This window comes from Schistocerca serialis, chromosome 3 (assembly GCF_023864345.2).
Source record: "Schistocerca serialis cubense isolate TAMUIC-IGC-003099 chromosome 3, iqSchSeri2.2, whole genome shotgun sequence".
Lineage (NCBI taxonomy): Eukaryota > Metazoa > Arthropoda > Insecta > Orthoptera > Acrididae > Schistocerca > Schistocerca serialis.
In genome coordinates, this window is record NC_064640.1 from 385,618,180 (window position 1) to 385,638,725 (window position 20,546).

Sequence of the window (20,546 nt, forward strand, 5' to 3'; positions counted from 1 at the left end):
GACTGTGCGTTATTACACCATACATTCTTATTGGATAATTGACAAAAGTTAAATGTTCATAAAAATGTGCGTTATACAGTCTTGGGTACATCAAACAGCAAGAATCGATGTTTTTCTACCTAAATGTTATATATTGGTATACATTTTCATTGTTGTCATTGCTTTGTAATAAGTAATCTGCGCCCTACTTTTGTGAGATCCGAGGAACATGCTGCAGTCGAAATGGTACAAGAGACGCTAAGGGCCAGCGGTGTTTACATACCCTGGGCTAACATCAATTTAGCCTTGACTGATTCTACGAAACCGTGTTGATGAGACCATTCCATGCATTTATCTTTAATGTTTCTCGTGTAGGCTAGATATATATGTGTTTATATTTGTAAATACTTTAATCTTTTTATTCTAATTTTAATTATTAGTTAAATAACAATAATATTTTACTTTCTGTGGGCTGCTAAAGTAGCAGGCCGGTCTGCATTGCGGGTCCTAACGTGTCACTTCTGTAAACCCGCACAGGCCGTTCTTTTCCACGGTCTGCTCAAGCTGAAATGAGTATTGGGTACAACCCTGAGACTAAAGCGACTCACTACCACGTATCAGTCTACACAAAGGTCTCCGTGACAGACCCGCCCCGCAAGGGCTGTGTCCTAGTGTGTTTGGATTATAAGGATGTTACTGTAACGAATATTCTCAAAATATTTAATAGGAACATTAATCGATTCTTTCTATATTAAATTGTCTCTTTTTCGTTCTTAAAACACACTAACAAAATGATAGTTAGATCTGTATGAGGTAGTGTATACTTTAAACAATTCACCTGCACAGTGATTGCAAGAGACAACGATGTTATCAACATGTTACTAAAAGAAAATAACACATTCATACAAAATTTGAATTAAAAAGTCTTCATAAATCAGAGAATTTTAATTTATTGGAGAAAGAATTATACAAAGATTTATTTGTGAACAGAACTAGGAAATAAGTCACTTTACGTAAGAAATAATAATAACGACATATTAACTCTCAGTACAAAACACTTTCTTTATTAGGTCATTTGCACATATGGATTTGTCTGCAATTTTGGTAATACCAATTTTAGTCATTGCTTTATGAATATGCAAAACTGCCATATCATTCAATCATTTTTGTGTCACTGTTGACCGCAAAAACGTTTGCAGTCGTCGAAGTGCCGAAAACGGCCGCTCAGAAGTATAAGAAGCAACAGGGATAGCTAAAATCATCCGAACAAGCTTCACGAGTACTGTGAGAACTTCAAGCATGAGACCGCTGTTTTCTCTACTTCAAATATTTGTAACATCTGACAGGTTGGCCGCTTCCTCCTTCTTCGTTCTGCACACATCTGCAAACATATCCCGATGCAATGTTAGCCTTTATTTATCAGAGTCTGCCCCATAGAACTGCAGCATTCGATCAGCAGCAATTTGGCTGATAGCAAAAGCTTCAAGTTGTGAAATAAGTTCCAGAACTATTGAGTCAAATCTACGATTTAGCGAATCCACAGCCATATCAATTATTTAAAAAATATTTGTCTACACATTTCCTTCTGTGTTTCATACGTGTGAGTATCACCACCTTTGTCGTAGCATTTTGGCGCCTTCCTTTCTCTAGGCCGAACTGGTTTATCAACGTTATGTTCTTCCGCTTTCGTAATGCTGTCATCCCACAACTCAAAAAATATATCCCTTTGTGAAGCTAATCTTTCTGTCAAAGTTTACACCAATGCTTTGATTTATCAGTATGACAATGATTTCTTCTGCAAAGAAGAATAAACTTGCTCAATCCTACCAAAAACTGAAATTAACGTTCCGAGCGAAATAAGAAATCTGAATGACGCAGGTTTAAAAAATTCACTAGCTTTCCCACCGACTTCACTTTTTCCTTCTGACAGGTCTTCCAATAATTTCAAGAGAACGTCATAATTACTTTCCAACGATTTCAGTTGTTGTAGCCTGACACATCACTTCGTAGGACAGAATGGACGCAAAATCAGTCTTTCAGCGGTTTTTACAACACCATTCTCGTTGTCTTCCTGTAGCGATTGGAACACTGCTAGTCTCTTCGGCAAATGTCTTACAACTGATATTAATTCACGAAGAATCACCAGGAAGTCTCGCACATGACTAATACTTTGCATTGCATCTTGTACCATCAAATTCAAATTATGCACGGAACATTGAAAAAATATAGTTCTCGTCTCCATCTGAGTAATCTTACTATGTAATTCTGTTAAATATCCACTGACATTGGTCGCGCCATCATGACACTGGCCACAAAAGTATTTTATGTTGAGGGATAAACGGCTTATGACATCCTAGAGGACTTTAAACGAAGTCGTAAGACTTGTTGAAGCTACACCATAAAAACCCATAAAAACTTATTCAGATTGAAGATTTTTATCGACATATCTAATACATACGGATAGTTGTTCCTTCACTGATATGTCGGAAGTCTCATCTACAATAAGAGAAAAATATAGTGCTTCCTTAATAGGTTTCACAATATTTTGCTGTACATCGCTGGATAATAACCAGACAATTTCATTCAATATATCATAAGAGACACATCGATATGAAGTCCGCTGCAGCCAAGATTTCAAGTCAGGAGCATCTTCTGCTCTAAGCGGCAGCAAATAACGAATATTTGATGCTTCATCGGTGTGACCACGGATTGCTATCCCTTTCCGACTTAAACACTGGAGGGACGTTATTATCTTTAAAACTGCCTTGTTTGCATTTTTCATATTTTCTATTTCATGTGTTGAGATAAGGAATGACACGTTGGTACCTTGTTCCGTAGAGCAGTCATGGATGAAGGGTGAAGTGAACATTTTTCGGGAACTCTTAAGCGTTCAATTGCCTTATACCACTGGGAAAATCCATTTCGAAGAAATACATTGCACGAATCCCTATCTGTAGGAGTAGCAGTTGCCGGTGGAAGCACTGTACTGGAATCAAAAGCGTTTTTACATGCGCTACAGAACACTTTGTCCAATTCTTTGTCATAATAAATCCTAGAAAATGTGTTTTTCCATCCTTGATGGTATGACCTACCTGGTGGTTTCTTGGCACTTCTTGTCGATGTACCACAGGAGCTGCCAGAAGATACATTCTCGGGTTCCTTGAGCAAATTGAGCATGTACAAGGGCGTTCATCACTGACTGCTTATAGCGCAAGTATTAGTCAGGAGAAAAAGAAAATTACAAAGACAGTCACTTACGCATGTGTAAAGGCAGAACTGTCACAGTAGGAAGTCCCCCTTCCGTGTTTCATAATATGGATTACTTCAGAAGATTCTCGGATTCAGAACTAATTAACAAAATTTTGGAGGAAACGAAATTATACTCTGTGCAACGAATCACCACGTCAGCAAACACTGATCAAAGTTAAATGGAACAATTCTTCGGTGTTCTGATATACATGGGTCCTGTTTCCATCCCTTCGCATAATGACTATTGATCCCAGTCAATGAATTATGAAAGAGTCACCAGTAATCTCAGATTGAAGCGCTTTCAGAAACACCATCGATTCCTCCATTTTACAAGCAATGAGAATGCTGTGAACACTTTTGACACACTTTTCAGAATAGACCTGCAAGAAACCGCCGTGAACAGCAACAAGAATCGGAATTTTCTGTAGACGAGATGATGATTCCGTATAAAGGTACAAGAGCAGGTAGCTTGTACCAGGATATTCAAAACATGTCACACAAGTGGGGTTTTAGGACTTTTGTTCGTGTTGGTGGGTCTGGAATTGTCTACGATTTTCTTCCCTATACTGGCAAACAATGATAACTGACGCTGATGATGAGAAAGTATTTGGAATGGGAGGACAAATTGTGTTTCACCCTTTGCGAAAGTATTTCAAGGTACATTTCTCCTAGAATGTACTTTGACAATTTCTTTTCCAGCCTTGAACTTACAATATACTTAAAAAATCTAAACACTGAAACATGGGCGCTATAAGGGAGAAGTGAATAAAGAACTTCCCTCTGGAAGACGAGAAGAAGTTACTGAAACGAGAACGAGGCAGCCATGACTGTAGGAAGGACACTCAGTCTTACCTCAGTCAGAATAAAGTTGTGACACTTGCAAGCTCGTTTTTTGGTGTCCAGCCACTCTCAACAGTAAAACGACGGAACAGCTTTGATAAAAGATGAAATGGTGCGCTCTGTCTCAGTACAATAATCATATGGGAGGCTATGATCTTGCCAGTACGGTAACAGAACTGTGTAGAGTACCAATGAAAATTAGACGTTAGTACATCAGATTGTTTGGATTTATGCTTGTCCTGAGTGTTGTAAATGTCTGGTTGATGTACTGAAGAGAATCTGAGGAATAGGAAACCTTAATGAAGTCATTCAGGCAGACAATGCCCATGGTTTGATGTCCCTTGGGAAAAGGAATTCAGGAAGGCCCTCATTAGTCCTAACACCACCTCAGCCAACAGCTCTGACTGTTGCACAAGATGTCCGATATGATAATATGGTGAACTGGTCTGTATATGGTCCCAAGCGTCGTTGTTATCTTTGTCCATCTGAATGTTCTACAATGAAATGTTCTAAATACAATTTAGTATTGCGCTTTGTTCCAAAGACGAATTGTTTCAAACATTTACATTACAAGAAGGATATAGTTCTGTTACGTAGGAGGAATATGTAAAAATGTTTATAAATTCGAATTATACACATAGAGTAAACCTTTTGCCTGATGTTATGATTGGGAAACACTTTTTTCTACAATATGTATATCTGTATAAAATGAGAATAAGTGTGGTCTACGGCTGGCAATATTGCCTGCATGCAACACTTCACAATTCTGGAAATTTTATCAAAAAATTTTAATGCATACTGAACTGTATTTCATTAAACACAATAAATAAACAGAAACACTGAAAAACTTTTTTCTCTCATTTTCACCATTTTCCAGATAAAATGTTAAAGGAGATATGAAAACCAATTAGAGTAAAGTTAAGGAATAGTTTTGTAGCCACATATACTGAATGGATACTAAAATTCTAACTAAGCTGTTCTTCAACTTAACTAAACAGCCTCAAACTCTTGAAACTGACAAAGATATGAAAAACACTGGAATTGTTGTGGTCTTCAGCCCGAATACTGTTTTGATGCAGCTCCCCATACCACTCCATCATGAGCAGACCTCTTCTTCTCCGAATAACTAATGCAACCTACATCGTTCTGAATCGGCTTACTGTATTCACCTCTGGGTCTCCCTCAACAATTTTATCCCCAGACTTCCCTCCAACACTAAACTGGTGACAAATTGATTTTTCAGGATGGTTGTTATTATGGTGTAACGTAACTGAAATTTATGTGCAGTATTTTTGATACATTTCGTCCAGAATTTTTCACATCCAGCTTACCCATGTATCGGGTGCAGCCGTAATACTTAGAAAGTGAGGTCATGCAACACTTTCAAATCAGCATACGCTATGCTGTAATTGTTAGCAGTTTCTAGTTTAGTATTAATTGTGACTTTGTAAAAGAAACAGACTGACGCTTAGTAGCTGTCAGTCAATAGAATAAATTAGATGCAGTTACTAAGGGAATCCACCTTTGGTTTTCTTTCGGCGGTCTAGGTGATTTTACGCGACCGGCCATGCGCAAAGCGAGGGAAAAGACAGTTGCTGACAGAGAGGTAGACGGTGTGGACAAACATCGATTTTCATCTCAGTAATGCTGAGAATTGTGGATTTGTGCAACCAGTGCTAATATTCTGAAATGGCAGCAGCAGATGATGGGGAAAATACGTCTCTATTGTTTAAGTTGTGGAATGAAAGAGTTTTCGAACTAACAGTGACGGCAATGTTGGGTGCCGTTACCAATGGCGGCGATGAGCACAATGGCTTCTTGCAATAATTGGCCCTACATTGAGACTTGAAGGTATCGTTCATCTGCCATCTTGCCTCAATACCAGCGTTTCACCATCTACATCATTCAGTATCCACTTTGTGTATGAGTTTGCAGAAAGTTAATGTAAAATATTAACATACTACATTCCAGTAAAGGTAAATTAATTTTCTTTAAGACAAAAACCACAAAGAAAATGAAGCTAAAAATTTAATTTTTCAATTCTTCAGTAAAGAATTAGTGTCAGTATTTTGCACCAATGACTTATTAAATTGATAGTTTGGTAATATTCACATCTGACAGCACCTTATATGTTTGAAACTGGAATTATTACATTCCTCTTGATGCCTCAGGGTATTTCCCTTCTCTCATCCATCTTGCACACCAGATGAAGTAATTTTGTTATGGCTTACTCTCCCAAGGCCATCAGTACTTTCGAGGGAATATCGTCTACTCCAGGGTTCTCAGAGCTCTGTCCAATTTTTCTGGAATTACAATGGACATAATAGATAAAAGAATATTTTGTAGAGAAACAACACAAAAGGCAGGATTTCGGAAAAGAAAGAGATCTCGAAAAGGAAGGAAATGAACCGATGAAGAAAATGGATAACACTCTCAAAGAATCAGGGAAGTCTGGGAGCATCGAAAATTGAGGACAATGAAGCAAACCAAGGATGACATTTCATACCTTCTAAAAGAGTTGTTCGAATAAATAAATAAATTCAACTGAAGTATGGAAAGAAAGTTAGCTAATTAACAATGAAGTCATAGAACATGTGGTTAAGTTTTCTGTGTTGACACTTTCAGTCATTTTTTTCACTTCTGCTACGAAAATTTTTGATTTTGTATCCAAGCAGAACTTATTTTTAGAATTTTTTTTCATATATCTGAATCCAAAATTTGACTATCTAAATATGAGTTATGGATTGTCCACAACAGACGACACTGTGACTTAACTGTGCAATTTTTCACAGTTCGCAGAATTTTTTTAATGTGCACTTTTAGTCTCTAAAAATTGAAATTTGAAATTTTGGTAGTGTAGGCTGCGCAGGTTAGTGAAATTGTAGCTACTATGAGACACCCTGTCGCTAAGTAGTCACACTCAGCCATAATCTTCGCACGACCGACACCGCACATGGCTTCGAAATTCAAATTTCACTCAGAAGATGGTACTGGAATGTACACTCGTAGAAGAGAACGTCCACTACAAAGTACACTATGCCCAGTGCCTTACAAACTCTCAGAACGTGTATAGCGACTGAAAATGAAATCATTCACTACAGTAGACAAAGACATCGGCAAGGTTAAAGATATTTGTTGAAAACGACTGGATGAGCAGGAAAAGAAACAAACCAGAGACTGAAAAATGACCTGGCCACTTTTTGGTAAAATAAATAAGGTTATCAAATCTCTGATTCCGATTTTTCTGAAACTGTAAGTTCCCATTCAGTTTTTATTACTAATTTTAACATTAACTGGCTGACAAAAACTTTAAAGCATGCAGACAACATCGCCGAATATCAATGTAACTTCGTACACATAGAACCCATTGATGGATACGTAAATGTTAAGAGTTGCAATTCTCTGAACAACTGTCACCAGACTACGTTGTTACTAGATTTTGAGACATTCGGATGTGACGATTGCCTGATATGGAGGCAGCCACTCTCGTCGTCATGTTTCCAGTCGACCACGTTTGACCCTCACGAGCAAGGATCACCAAATTCGGCAACAAGCACATCATAACCCCTTCACTTTTCCTCTTGCCATCCGAGGACAAGTAATGGACTCTCTGCAACATTCTGCCTCATCCTGCACCACTGGTCGGAGAGTAATGGCAGCAAGGCTAGGGATCTACAGTCCATGTATGGACTGCCGTTGACACCACAACACAAACGACTGTGTTTGGAGAGGTGCCGTATCTGGGATCATGGACTGGTGATGTATGACGTCGTATCGTTGTTCTGCCTTTCACTGGGTGACCATCGTCAGCGAGTATGGCGGCGACCTGCGGAGAAGACCTGTTCTTCCAATGTTTTGGAGAGGTGCAGCTGTGTTACTACTGGAGTCATGGTAAGGGGACCCATTAGATATGACTAGGTCGTAGTTGGTAGTGATCGAGGGAAATTAGACAGCATAATAGTATATCAAGGACATCCTCTTACCTCTCATGTGATAGTTTCAGATTGTCATGTTTCAACAGGACAATACTCGTCCACACATTATAGGTCTCTCTATGAACTGTTCACGTGACGTTGATGTACACCATGTTCAGCAAGATCCCCACACCTTTGTCGGGAAGAACATGTGTGGGACCAAATCGAACATCGACTCTGCACTAATGTCAGTAGCCATTATATCAAACACCAGTTACAACAGCCTGCCTCAGGAGAGGGCACAACAGCTTTATGATATCCTTAGAAACAGAAGCAGTGCATACTTCCTGGTCAGAGGTGGTGTAACGTCATTCTCAAAACTGAGTTCATATTCCCAAGTTCTTTGTAAATTTGACTCGATTTTGCAATCACTGAAATAACAGCATATACCCTCTCAACCTGTGAAGTTTCATTTCGTCTCCTCCTTCCCTTCTGGGTACTTTACTTCTTTTGTCAGGTAGTGTAAATCAGTGAGGCATAAGATTTAAATAAAATTCAGATCAGGCACCATTTCAAAGCGGAAGATGTGATTATGACCAAAAATGACATTACATTGCCATGGGCAACACATATAGCAAGGCTCTTATGTGATAAATGGACAAACGAAGTTTTTTACTGGATTCCTAGACGTAAGAAAAACCAAACAAACACCTTTAGGGATGGGTGGGTAGATGAGAGTTGAAATCTCGTAGGCGACGGAGGTGTATAGGAGGCTATTATCCAGCAGCGTATGTCAAATGACTGTTATTGATTATAATTACGTGATAAACGAGTTTGATTGACAAAGCTGTTTTAATCGTTATTCCGTATTTTATTTCAATACTTTTCCGCTATCGAAGCAACATTCAGTACTAATGTAAAATGTTAAACTTATTGTAGATGGGCTGTCAAACACTAGACATAACTTACTACGAGAACCCTTTCAAGCGTATTTCTGCAATTTTTTATATTTGTGGTATGTGGAGTTGAGAACTCTCATACCAATTTCCAACAGCATTTGACGCAGCTCTCGTAAATTTTCGACGAAATCAATTTTGAATTTTTCTAGCCATCATCAATACGCTGAAGGTCGATTTTTCCGAACAGATAGCTTGGTTCCATGGTACAAGGCTTGCTTGCCCAGTAAAGGTGTATGTTCTAATGGTATTTTCGTAAGGCATAAAATACAAAAAAATTTTAAAAATCGATAACACCTGAGACAGTAATTGCTGGTCGAATCTTGTTCTGGTCATTCTTTCCTTTATTTTTTACTCTTCAGTTTGAATATGTACGTCATTTTATTGAAAAATTCACCAAATATATGCTAATAACCGATATCTGTCATTTTTATTGCACACAAAAATCCTGTTTTCATTGTCAACATGAATTCTTACTTACTAATCATTTATAATACAGTTCTTAAATCACAAAATAATTAGAAACTGAGGTTCTTTTTTATTCTTCAATATGTTACATTTCACAGAAATGTTCGTGAAACATGAATCTTTGTTTGAAATTTTGCTATGGATGAAAATCAATGCCAGGTCACCACACAGTAGATCAACATTCTACCACAGTGCCACGTGACCCATTGGAAGCACTTGGAAATACGACCTTGCTATAGGGTATCAAGGAAGCACAGAATACTTCAAAGTGGGTTTGTCAAGAATTTTTGAAAATGCGATATTACGATTCCCACTTGCTCCTTTGTTAGATGTTTGTAGACTATAATGGTAATGGATGAAGGATGCTTTAAGAGGCTACTAAACATCAGTGTATGTGATCATGAGGAACATCATGATGGCTTAGGTGTTGGGGTAATGTGTTAGTAATTTTCGCAATGATAAATTTGATAAATATCGTGAGAGTGTGACAAATAACGTACTACAGTGTTAACTGCGATATTGTATTTACTGGTAAAAGAAAGTGGTATAGCTGTATTTATTCTAAGCTACTTTGGTCAGCATGGAACGGTAGTGCCCTCATGTGCAATCATTGACCTGGAAAGAGTGAGGTCACATGTGCCTGTAACAAGACGTAGGGGCGAGATGATGAGTCAGCTGTAACCTGAAGTTATGCTACCAGAAATGCTGCCCTGTAAGTAAAATTTCAACATTGTTAACAACACTCCTACACACATACACACAACGTTCATGTCAAGTGTTACAATATTATTATATACAGGGTGAGTCACCTAACATTACCGCTGGATATATTTCGTAAACCACAACAAATACTGACGAATCGATTCCACAGACCGAACGTGAGGAGAGGGGCTAGTGTAATTGGTTAATACAAACCATAAAAAAATGCACGGAAGTACGTTTTTTTAACACAAACCCAGATTTTTCTAAATGGAACCCCGTTAGTTTTGTTAGCACATCTGAACATATAAACAAATACGTAATCAGTGCCGTTTGTTGCATTGTAAAATGTTAATTACATCCGGAGATATTGTAACCTAAAGTTGACGCTTGAGTACCACTCCTCCGCTGTTCCATCGTGTATATCGGAGAGCACTGAATTACGTAGGGATCCAAACGGTACAGTGATGGAGCTTAGGTACAGAAGAGACTGTAACAGCACATTACGTCCACATGCTAACACCTTTTTATTGGCCTTTTTCACTGACGCACATGTACATTAGCATGAGGGGTGAGGTACACGTACACATGTGGTTTCCGTTTTCAATTACGTAGTGGAATAGAGTGTGTCTCGACATGTCAGGCCAATAGATGTTCAATGTGGTGGCCATCATTTGCTGCACACAATTGCAATCTCTGGCGCAATGAATGTCGTTCACACCGCAGTACATCTGGTGTAATGTCGCCGCAGGCTGCCACAATACGTTGTTTCATATCCTCTGGGGTTGTAGGCACATCACGGTACACATTCTCCTTTAACGTAGCCCACAGAAAGCAGTCCAGAGTTGTAAGATCAGGAGAACGGGCTGGCCAATTTATGCGTCCTCCACGTCCTACGAAACGTCCGTCGAGCATCCCGTCAAGGGTCAGCCTAGTGTTAATTGCGGAATGTGCAGGTGCACCATCATGCTGATACCACATACGTCGACGCGTTTCCAGTGGGACATTTTCGAGCAACGTTGGCAGATCATTCTGTAGAAACGCGATTTATGCTGTAGCTGTTTGGGCCCCTGCAATGAAGTGAGGACCAATGAGGTTTTCGCCAATAATTACGCACCATACATTTACAGTCCACGGTCGCTGTCGCTCTACCTGTCTGAGCCAGCGAGGATTGTCCACGGACCAGTAATGCATGTTCCGTAGAGTCACTGCCCCGTGGTTTGTGAAATCCGCTTCATCGGTAAACAGCTAAAACAGCAGCGCATTCTCTGTTAATGCCCATTGACAGAATTACACTCGATGATTAAAGTCATCACCATGTAATTGCTGATGTAGCGACACATGAAACGGGTGAAAGCGGTGATGATGCAGTATGCGCACGACACTACTTTGACTCAGTCCACCGGCTCTCGCAATGTCCCGTGTACTCATGTGTGGGTTCATGGCAACAGCAGCTAACACACCAACTGCACCCGCTTCTCCTGTGACGGGCCTGTTACGGACCCGTTTGCGTGCTACGACCATACCTGTTGCATACAGTTGGCGGTAGATGTTTTGCAATGTGCGGCAGGTCGGATGCTCTCTGTCCGGGTACCGTTCTGCATACACCCTGCAGGCTTCAGCTGCATTTCGTCGACACTCGCCATAGATGAGTATCGTCTCCGCTTTTTCAGAGTTCGAATACACTATGGTCACAGTTCCTACAACACTACACTATCACAGACGTCTGGTAACACGGTGTACTACAGTTGGTCTGCGTGCGGAGACGAATGCAGAATAACAATAGCAGCAAGCGCTACATGCGGACACTGCGACAGCTAGACCAAACCACAACAGTGCACTACAGCCACACTCGTAAACACGGTCGTCATCGTAAACATGTCCCCTGTTTGTTACAACACGCAACTGAACGTCGGAGGTTTCAAGCGTCAACTTTAGGTTACAATATCTCCGGATGTAATTAACATTTTACCATGCAACAAACGGCACTGATTATGTATTTGTTTATAAGTTCAGATGTGCTAACAAAACTAACGGGGTTCCATTTAAAAAAAAGGTAGGTTTGTGTTAAAAAACATACTTCCATGCATTTTTGTATGGTTTCTATTAAACAATTACACTTGCCCCTCTCCTCACGTTCGGTCTGTGGAATCGGTTCGTCAGTATGTGATATGGTTACGAAATATATCCAGCGCTAACGTTAGGTGACTCACCCTGTATATAAAAGAAGCTACAGACAATTCTGCAAAATGTTTAGTTGCTCACTCATTAAAGAAAGAATCAACATTTCTTTGTAACATCCCGCAGACTGTGAATTTTCACATCCTGTGAACTTTAAAAAGAAGTTACATTATCAAAATGTCATTGCCGCAAAATCAGTCGAAGGTAACATTGTTGTAAGTTTGAACATGTTTGACTATTTGAAAGATGTCAACGATTTCTTAAGTCCTGCATGTTTTGAATTCTTAATAATAAGTTATTCATAGATGGCACTAAATTTGTTATGAATTCCTGGAAAAGTATATATTCGGATTTTGAATCAAAGCTGTTAAGTAACAAGTACCCAGTGCCACTTAGACTGCATGAGCTTTCCAAACTATATAAGCATGGAGCATCCATCAAACCAGTTGTATCATGTTTCACTGCTTTATCTTACAAACTGACTAGTAAATTGGACACTAATTAAAAGTAAGACAAAATACAAATCAAGGTACAGTATTTCAAACTCAGTGAAATAGGTAAAAAAAGTCTATCTGTCTATCTTACACAGTGCTAAATCAGTGTCCTTTGATTCTTGCAGTTAGTTTGCGAACACACTAGTAGGGGATTACGTTATTATTCTTATATAATTGATATACAGGTCTAACATCAAGCCTATGGAAAATGAATGACTTTGGCATACCTGCATAGACACGTTCAGCACAAAGTCATATCCAGTTCCAAGGGATTTTGAATAGTTAGAGGGCTCAGCTCTGAGGTTTCCTCTGTGTCTACGTTTGGCTGAAATACTCATGGACAACTCTGAGCAACAATTTTTGAATAAAGAACCTTTGAGTGCTAAGATTAATGCTAGTTCAGGTATGTAGATGATGTATTGCACTGAAAGTCAGCTCAACAATTTTTTTGCAGTTCTTGAATAGCCAACATAAAAATATTCATTTCAAAATGGATAAAGGTAACAAGAAGATTTCATAGTAGAGTTATAAGTAATAAAATTTATTGCTTTAATTAGTGGCTTCACTCTTATCTGATTTATCATGTTTTGCACATGGATTATAAACTGAAAATTATAGCCCTCATCTATACTGCCTTTGCTTCTCATTCCAATGACCGCACGGTGTGCTGTACAATCCCACACCTTGGACGGATATCATACAGTGTAGCAAAATCACTGAAATCCTACAATTGTAGGATTTCCCACCATGTAAGGAACTCCAAAGCCAACAGTATATTCAATAGCAAAATTAAGACTCAATTGCTAGCCAACAGTGGGGTATACAAAATTAGATTGTCCTGATTGTGATACGTATTATATTGGTCACTCAGGCAGTCACATGACAGCTAGGTTGGCTGAACGTGAAAGCATGTGTTGCTTACAGAATTATGACTCCACATTCGGTGAACGAGTACTGAGTGAGGACCATAGCTACCAGCCACACTCCCATATCTTCCAGCTAGCAAACAAAGTTCAAATACTCTACCTGTTGTAGGCGTGAAAATCAACAAACATCTAGTCCACAATACTAATATAATACTGAATGGCTAAACACAGCCCAGTACCTCCACTTTTCTAAACGTCACTTATCCCTCACAGTTTTCCAATGTTTCCCATACTATCTGCTTCTTTATATTCATTCATTTGTCAGTGTATTCCGTTTATATTGTGATTAAAATTCCGTACTCTATATATTATGCTGAAACTATATTACTTTCCATACGTAATACTTCTTCGAGCTCTTCTTTAGTGTTCTTGCCAACAACATATTATATTTTTTGAGATTCTTAATTTATTTTAACTTGTTATATAGACACTGCCTTTTGAGTTTACAGTTAATGGCTTCTTCGGTTTGCTCCGATTATATTTCTATACTGTTGAACGTCTAACTTTTTAATGGCATTACCACTCCACCGTCAAAGATGACGTTTGCCCTGTGTTAGTGCCTGACTCTACATGATTAAGCTCTTTTCAAATGTTGTTTGCAAATATTGTAACTTCTTTGACCATGGTAGTCAGTTAAAGTCTAATGATGTTCTTGTAAGTTGATAACCTGTTAACTCAATCAATTAAGCCTGTAAAACATACATAACATTGTGTTTTGCACTTATAACTATGTTGTTCTACCAAGAAGTGACAGAATAATTTTTAACATTATTTCAACATATAAATTACCCATCAAAATTAATGCCTAAAACAGGGTGATGGATTCTCGAAATTAAAGGCCTGAAAGGTATTTCAATGTCAAACTTGTTCTATAACTGTACAAACCAAATATGCAAGCAATGCAGCAACATTTGATATTTTCATTTTAGGCCCAAATCAGGTTATGCACCAAAACGAACTTGACCAAGACTACAACTTACAGGGTGTTTAAAAAATGACCGGTATATTTGAAACGGCAATATAAACTAAACGAGCAGCGATAGAAATACACCGTTTGTTGCAATATGCTTGGGACAGCAGTACATTTTCAGGCAGACAAACTTTCGAAATACAGTAGTTACAATTTTCAACAACAGATGGCGCTGCAAGTGATGTGAAAGATATAGAAGACAACGCAGTCTGTGGGTGCGCCATTCTGTACGTCGTCTTTCTGCTGTAAGCGTGTGCTGTTCACAACGTGCAAGTGTGCTGTAGATTTATTCCTTAGAACAGAGGATTTCTCTGGTGTTGGAATTCCACCGCCTAGAACACAGTGTTGTTGCTACAAGATGAAGTTTTCAACGGAGGTTTAATGTAACCAAAGGACCGAAAAGCGATACAATAAAGGATCTGTTTGAAAAATTTCAACGGACTGGGAACGTGACGGATGAACGTGCTGGAAAGGTAGGGCGACCGCGTACGGCAACCACAGAGGGCAAAGCGCAGCTAGTGCAGCAGGTGATCCAACAGCGGCCTCGGGTTTCCGTTCACCGTGTTGCAGCTGCGGTCCAAATGACGCCAACGTCCACGTATCGTCTCATGCGCCAGAGTTTACACCTCTATCCATACAAAATTCAAACGCGGCAACCCCTCAGCGCCGCTACCATTGCTGCACGAGAGACATTCGCTAACGATATAGTGCACAGGATTGATGACGGCGATATGCATGTGGGCAGCATTTGGTTTACTGACGAAGCTTATTTTTACCTGGACGGCTTCGTCAATAAACAGAACTGGCGCATATGGGGAACCGAAAAGCCCCATGTTGCAGTCCCATCGTCCCTGCATCCTCAAAAAGTACTGGTCTGGGCCGCCATTTCTTCCAAAGGAATCATTGGCCCATTTTTCAGATCCGAAACGATTACTGCATCACGCTATCTGGACATTCTTCGTGAATTTGTGGCGGTACAAACTGCCTTAGACGACACTGCGAACACCTCGTGGTTTATGCAAGATGGTGCCCGGCCACATCGCACGGCCGACGTCTTTAATTTCCTGAATGAATATTTCGATGATCGTGTGATTGCTTTGGGCTATCCGAAACATACAGGAGGCGGCGTGGATTGGCCTCCCTATTCGCCAGACATGAACCCCTGTGACTTCTTTCTGTGGGGACACTTGAAAGACCAGGTGTACCGCCAGAATCCAGAAACAATTGAACAGCTGAATCAGTACATCTCATCTGCATGTGAAGCCATTCCGCCAGACACGTTGTCAAAGGTTTCGGGTAATTTCATTCAGAGACTACGCCATATTATTGCAACGCATGGTGGATATGTGGAAAATATCGTACTATAGAGTTTCCCAGACCGCAGCGCCATCTGTTGTTGAAAATTGTAACTACTGTAATTTCGAAAGTTTGTCTGCCTGAAAATGTACTGTTGTCCGAAGCATATTGCAACAAACTGTGTATTTCTATCGCTGCTCGTTTAGTTTTTATTGCCGTTTCAAATATACTGGTCATTTTTGAAACACCCTGTATGAACCCTATGTTGGCTTAAATACTATGCTTATCAGGCGAGCACAGAAACAGTCAGTCTGAGCTTCTGCTATACAACTGTCAGGTACTGAAGTATTGCAATTCATGTGTAACCTACGCTTGACAACTGAAATATAACTCTGAACTCTCAAATTAATACCACAGTGCTAATTGCATGCTTAAATTGCACTATAACTGTGCAAAGAACATATGCTCTGCTAAAGTAACATGCTGAGCAGGCAGTTGACATTTCATCCTAGACCTAAATGAGACTATGATCAAAAACAAACTGACCCAGCAACTGTGCCATAGCAAGTCTTAAACCCAGGTGACAAGGGAGTAGGAGTAGGAGGAGGAGTAGTAACTACACAGTTGAAAAACCTGTGATGAGTTGGCCCACCTGACCGTAATAAGTGAGGGCTCCTGCTTGGGTTATAGATGAAGATGGTCAACAGGTTCAGCGCCAGATGATGACTGCGAGTCTCAATGACGAAGAAGGTGGAAGAGCTACTTTCAGCAGCGTCTGACATGGATTGGGTGGCTGCAAACTGCGTGTGTCCTCCATGTTAGGGGCACCTGATATTACAAACCTCATGTGTTCCGCCATATACGCAGTAGCGTAAAAACAAGAGAAATATCACCTACCCACCTGCAGTCAGTATGCACTTGTTGCTAAAAGTATATAAACAGAAACAGTCCCCGGTTGTACGGGACAGGTATAACATCGAGATATCAGCACTGCAACCCACTCAGTTCATGGATGAAGATGCAGTGGAATTCCAAGGGTACAAGCTCTGTAATAGGTAACCAGGTATCAGAGTAACAAAGACAATTCAATATGTAGGAACTGGCTTTGCTGTGCATCATAGTCTGATCGATCAAATAACAGGAAACCAGGTGTCAGACTGATACAGACAGTTCCATATCTAGGAACTTATTTTGCTTCACTTCAAAGGCTGATCGATCGTATGGTAGGTTTCACTTAACCTAATGGTAGGACCTCATTACTATCCTTAAGGTTCCACAATATAGCATGTACTATAATGAACTTAGATGCACCTATGACTGACACTGACATGAAGTACCAAGAAGCGTTAGAACACAACTGGAGCATTGTAGTAGAAACATTGGACAAGATCTGACAACACCATACAAAGATACTGATGGGTGATTTTAGTGCACAAGTTGGCAAAGAGTAAAAATATCGTAAAATAGTTCAAATGGCTCTGAGTACTATGGGACCTAACTTCTGAGGTCATCAGTCCCCTAGAACTTAGAACTACTTATACCTAACTAACCTAAGGATATCACACACATCCATACCCGAGGCAGGATTCGAACCTGCGACCGTAGCGGTCGCCTTGTTCTAAGCTGTAGCGCCTAGAACCGCTCGGCCACTCTTGCCGGCGTAGAATAGTTGGCTGCTATCTAGCCCACAGGAGGTTCAACAGGAATGTAGAACGCCATTTGGACGGTTGCGATAATTATACCATAGTCCTGAAGTCAACCATCTTCAAACACCTATGAAGAAATTCCAAGACCTTTAAGAGCCAAATCCCTGATTGGGTGAGTTCCAGATAGACCATGTGTCTACAGACAGGAGGTACCACAGGGAGAGACAGTACGTCAGAGTACTAAGAATAGCTAAGCTAGACTCTGACCCTTACTCCCCCTAGTAAAGATCAATCTCCAAGTATTGAGAAGGCCACCTATAATTACAAAGCTCTCTAAGCCACTAGATATCAACATTGTAGGACTGAATGATGAGAACTGCACCTTTCAGACTATCCTAAGGAAAAACGCACAAAACCAAGGGTAGCCCAAACGACAAAATGCTCTGCTGGATGCTGCACAAGAAACCACCCCAGCCTCATCCAACAAAGGGAAGCATCCCTGGTGGACCACAGAATGTGATCAAGCCATAGGGGAAAGACACAAGCCTGTATCAAGTGGAACCAGCGTAAAGATGTGCACAACTACCAACCCATTATTCGTTCAAATGGTTCAGATGGCTCTGAGCAGTATGGGACTTACCTTCTGAGGTCATCAGTCCCCTAGAACTGAGAACTACTTAAACCTGACTAACCTAAGGACATCACACACATCCATGCACGAGGCAGGAGTCGAACCTGCGACCTTAGCGATCCCGCGGCTCCAGACTGTAGTGCCTAGAACCACTCGGCCAGCCCGGCCGGCATTATTCTTATTGCCAAGAGAAACTGCACCAGGTCCCTGATACAACAGGCAGAGGAGGACTTCAAAAAGAACACCTCAACAAATGTTTACAAGGAAATCAAAAAACAGACCATGCTGTACACATCCCCCGATCTTCAGCTTCGCACATCTGATGGGAAGTTTCGGTTACATAATGGAATCTGCACCTGCACTAATACCCCTGCAGGGTACTCTCAAAAGCCGCCACCCCCCTCCAAAGCACAGGAACATAAGAGACTTAAATTCCATGAGCCCTCTTCTAGAAACCTAGACTCCATGTCACCAAACTGGGAAGATATATCGGATATTATCGACAGTCTCAAGAGCAACAAGACCTCAGCTAGAGATGACATATTGCAGAGCATCCATCAGATCATACAGCTGTGATCCATCCCTGTCACAAGAAGGGTAGTAAGACTGACAAGGACAACTACAGAGGGGTATCTCTGATATCTGTCACCTACAAAGTTTTCTTCAGTTGCCAGCTACAGTAACTTAGTCACCAACCAACTTGACTCCCATCTAGGTGAATATCAGGCTGGATTCCAAGATAGTAGATCTTCCTCAGTGCAAATAAGAAAACCTCAGGACCGACACTGCATACCGGAGTCATGGCGGACGTTCCACAGTATTCATCCTAGTGGACTTTGAAAAGGTATATTATTCGACAGAAAGGCAGAAACTGTCTCCACCCTGTGAGAACTGGACCTAGAAGACAAGCTCGCCAGACTAGTCAAGGCCACTCTTCAGAACACCATGTTTCATGTCAAATAATTTGGAGGTGAGCTCTCTGAGAGTTTCATCATCCTAATGAGAGTTGGTTCAAAAATGGTTGAAATGGCTCTGAGCACTATGCGACTTAACTTCTGAGGTCATCAGTCGCCTAGAACTTAGAACTAATTAAACCTAACTAACCTAAGGACATCAAACACATCCATGCCCGAGGCTGGATTCGAACCTGCGACCGTAGTGGTCGCTCGGCTCCAGACTGCAGCGCCTAGAACCGCACGGCCACTCCGGCAGGCAAATGAGAGTTCGACAAGGTGATGACCTCTCATTCTCACTATTCAGTTGGGCACTGGAGAAGACTACTGTGGAATTTTCTTGCACTCTATCATTGGGAACTGAAGATGAATTAAGATTAGGTTCAAGAAAGATAAAATTAGTGTGCCCTGCCTAGCTGATGATCTTGTCTTGTTAGCCAACAATATAGAGAAGGCTACTTACTAACTACAGAGCCTTTACAGCATACCAGCTAAGTCCAATTTTAAGGCCAGAATACAAAAAACTGATTTCGTTATTAACTTGAAGGGAGCGCCATCTATAATTCCACTAGAAGGCACCTTCCTACGTAAGATCCTGCAGTCAAGCGTTTAGAAGAGTGAGAACTTGGCAACAGATACCAAATTCCCTAAGTTTTTATCTTCTGAAGTAACTTCCAGTAACTCCATACCTAAAATGTATGTCCGAAATATGTATAGTTCATCATCAACACAATATTTATGTCACGTATCACAATGTTATTTTCATATCTAAAAATATCTGTCGAAATACATAATTTCTATGAAAATACATAAATAAATAGACATTTCGATCTTAGGACTACCTGGGGCTATGTTACTGGTTGGTATCTTGAACTTTTATCACCCAATGACCACAGAAGTTTTTCAGTAATGCTTCATCTAAGGAAGCGCCATTTTTTGGGAGAAAAAGATAATTAATCATGTTCTGTGCTGTAACATAAAATGTAACTGATATTATTGACTAACTAACGTAGAGGTTAATAATGGTTGTAGTTGTGTTCCACTAGTGTTATATATAATATCACATTTTATGACACTTCAGCATAGTGGACCATAAAAAAGCTATACATTTTACATGATCATTATTGCGTTTTCTCACTTAAACTTGATATCATCATGAGGTATAGAGAACCCTTTGTAATACTCCAAATACCACATGTTAACATACAACACAACACAGTGAAAAACAGAGATGTAACAAACTTCCCCATAGAAACAGAACTTTGAGACCTTAAAATATGACCTTCATATAAAAGTAAAATTTATTTTTCAAAATATGCAAAGATTTGAAGTATATAGCTCACA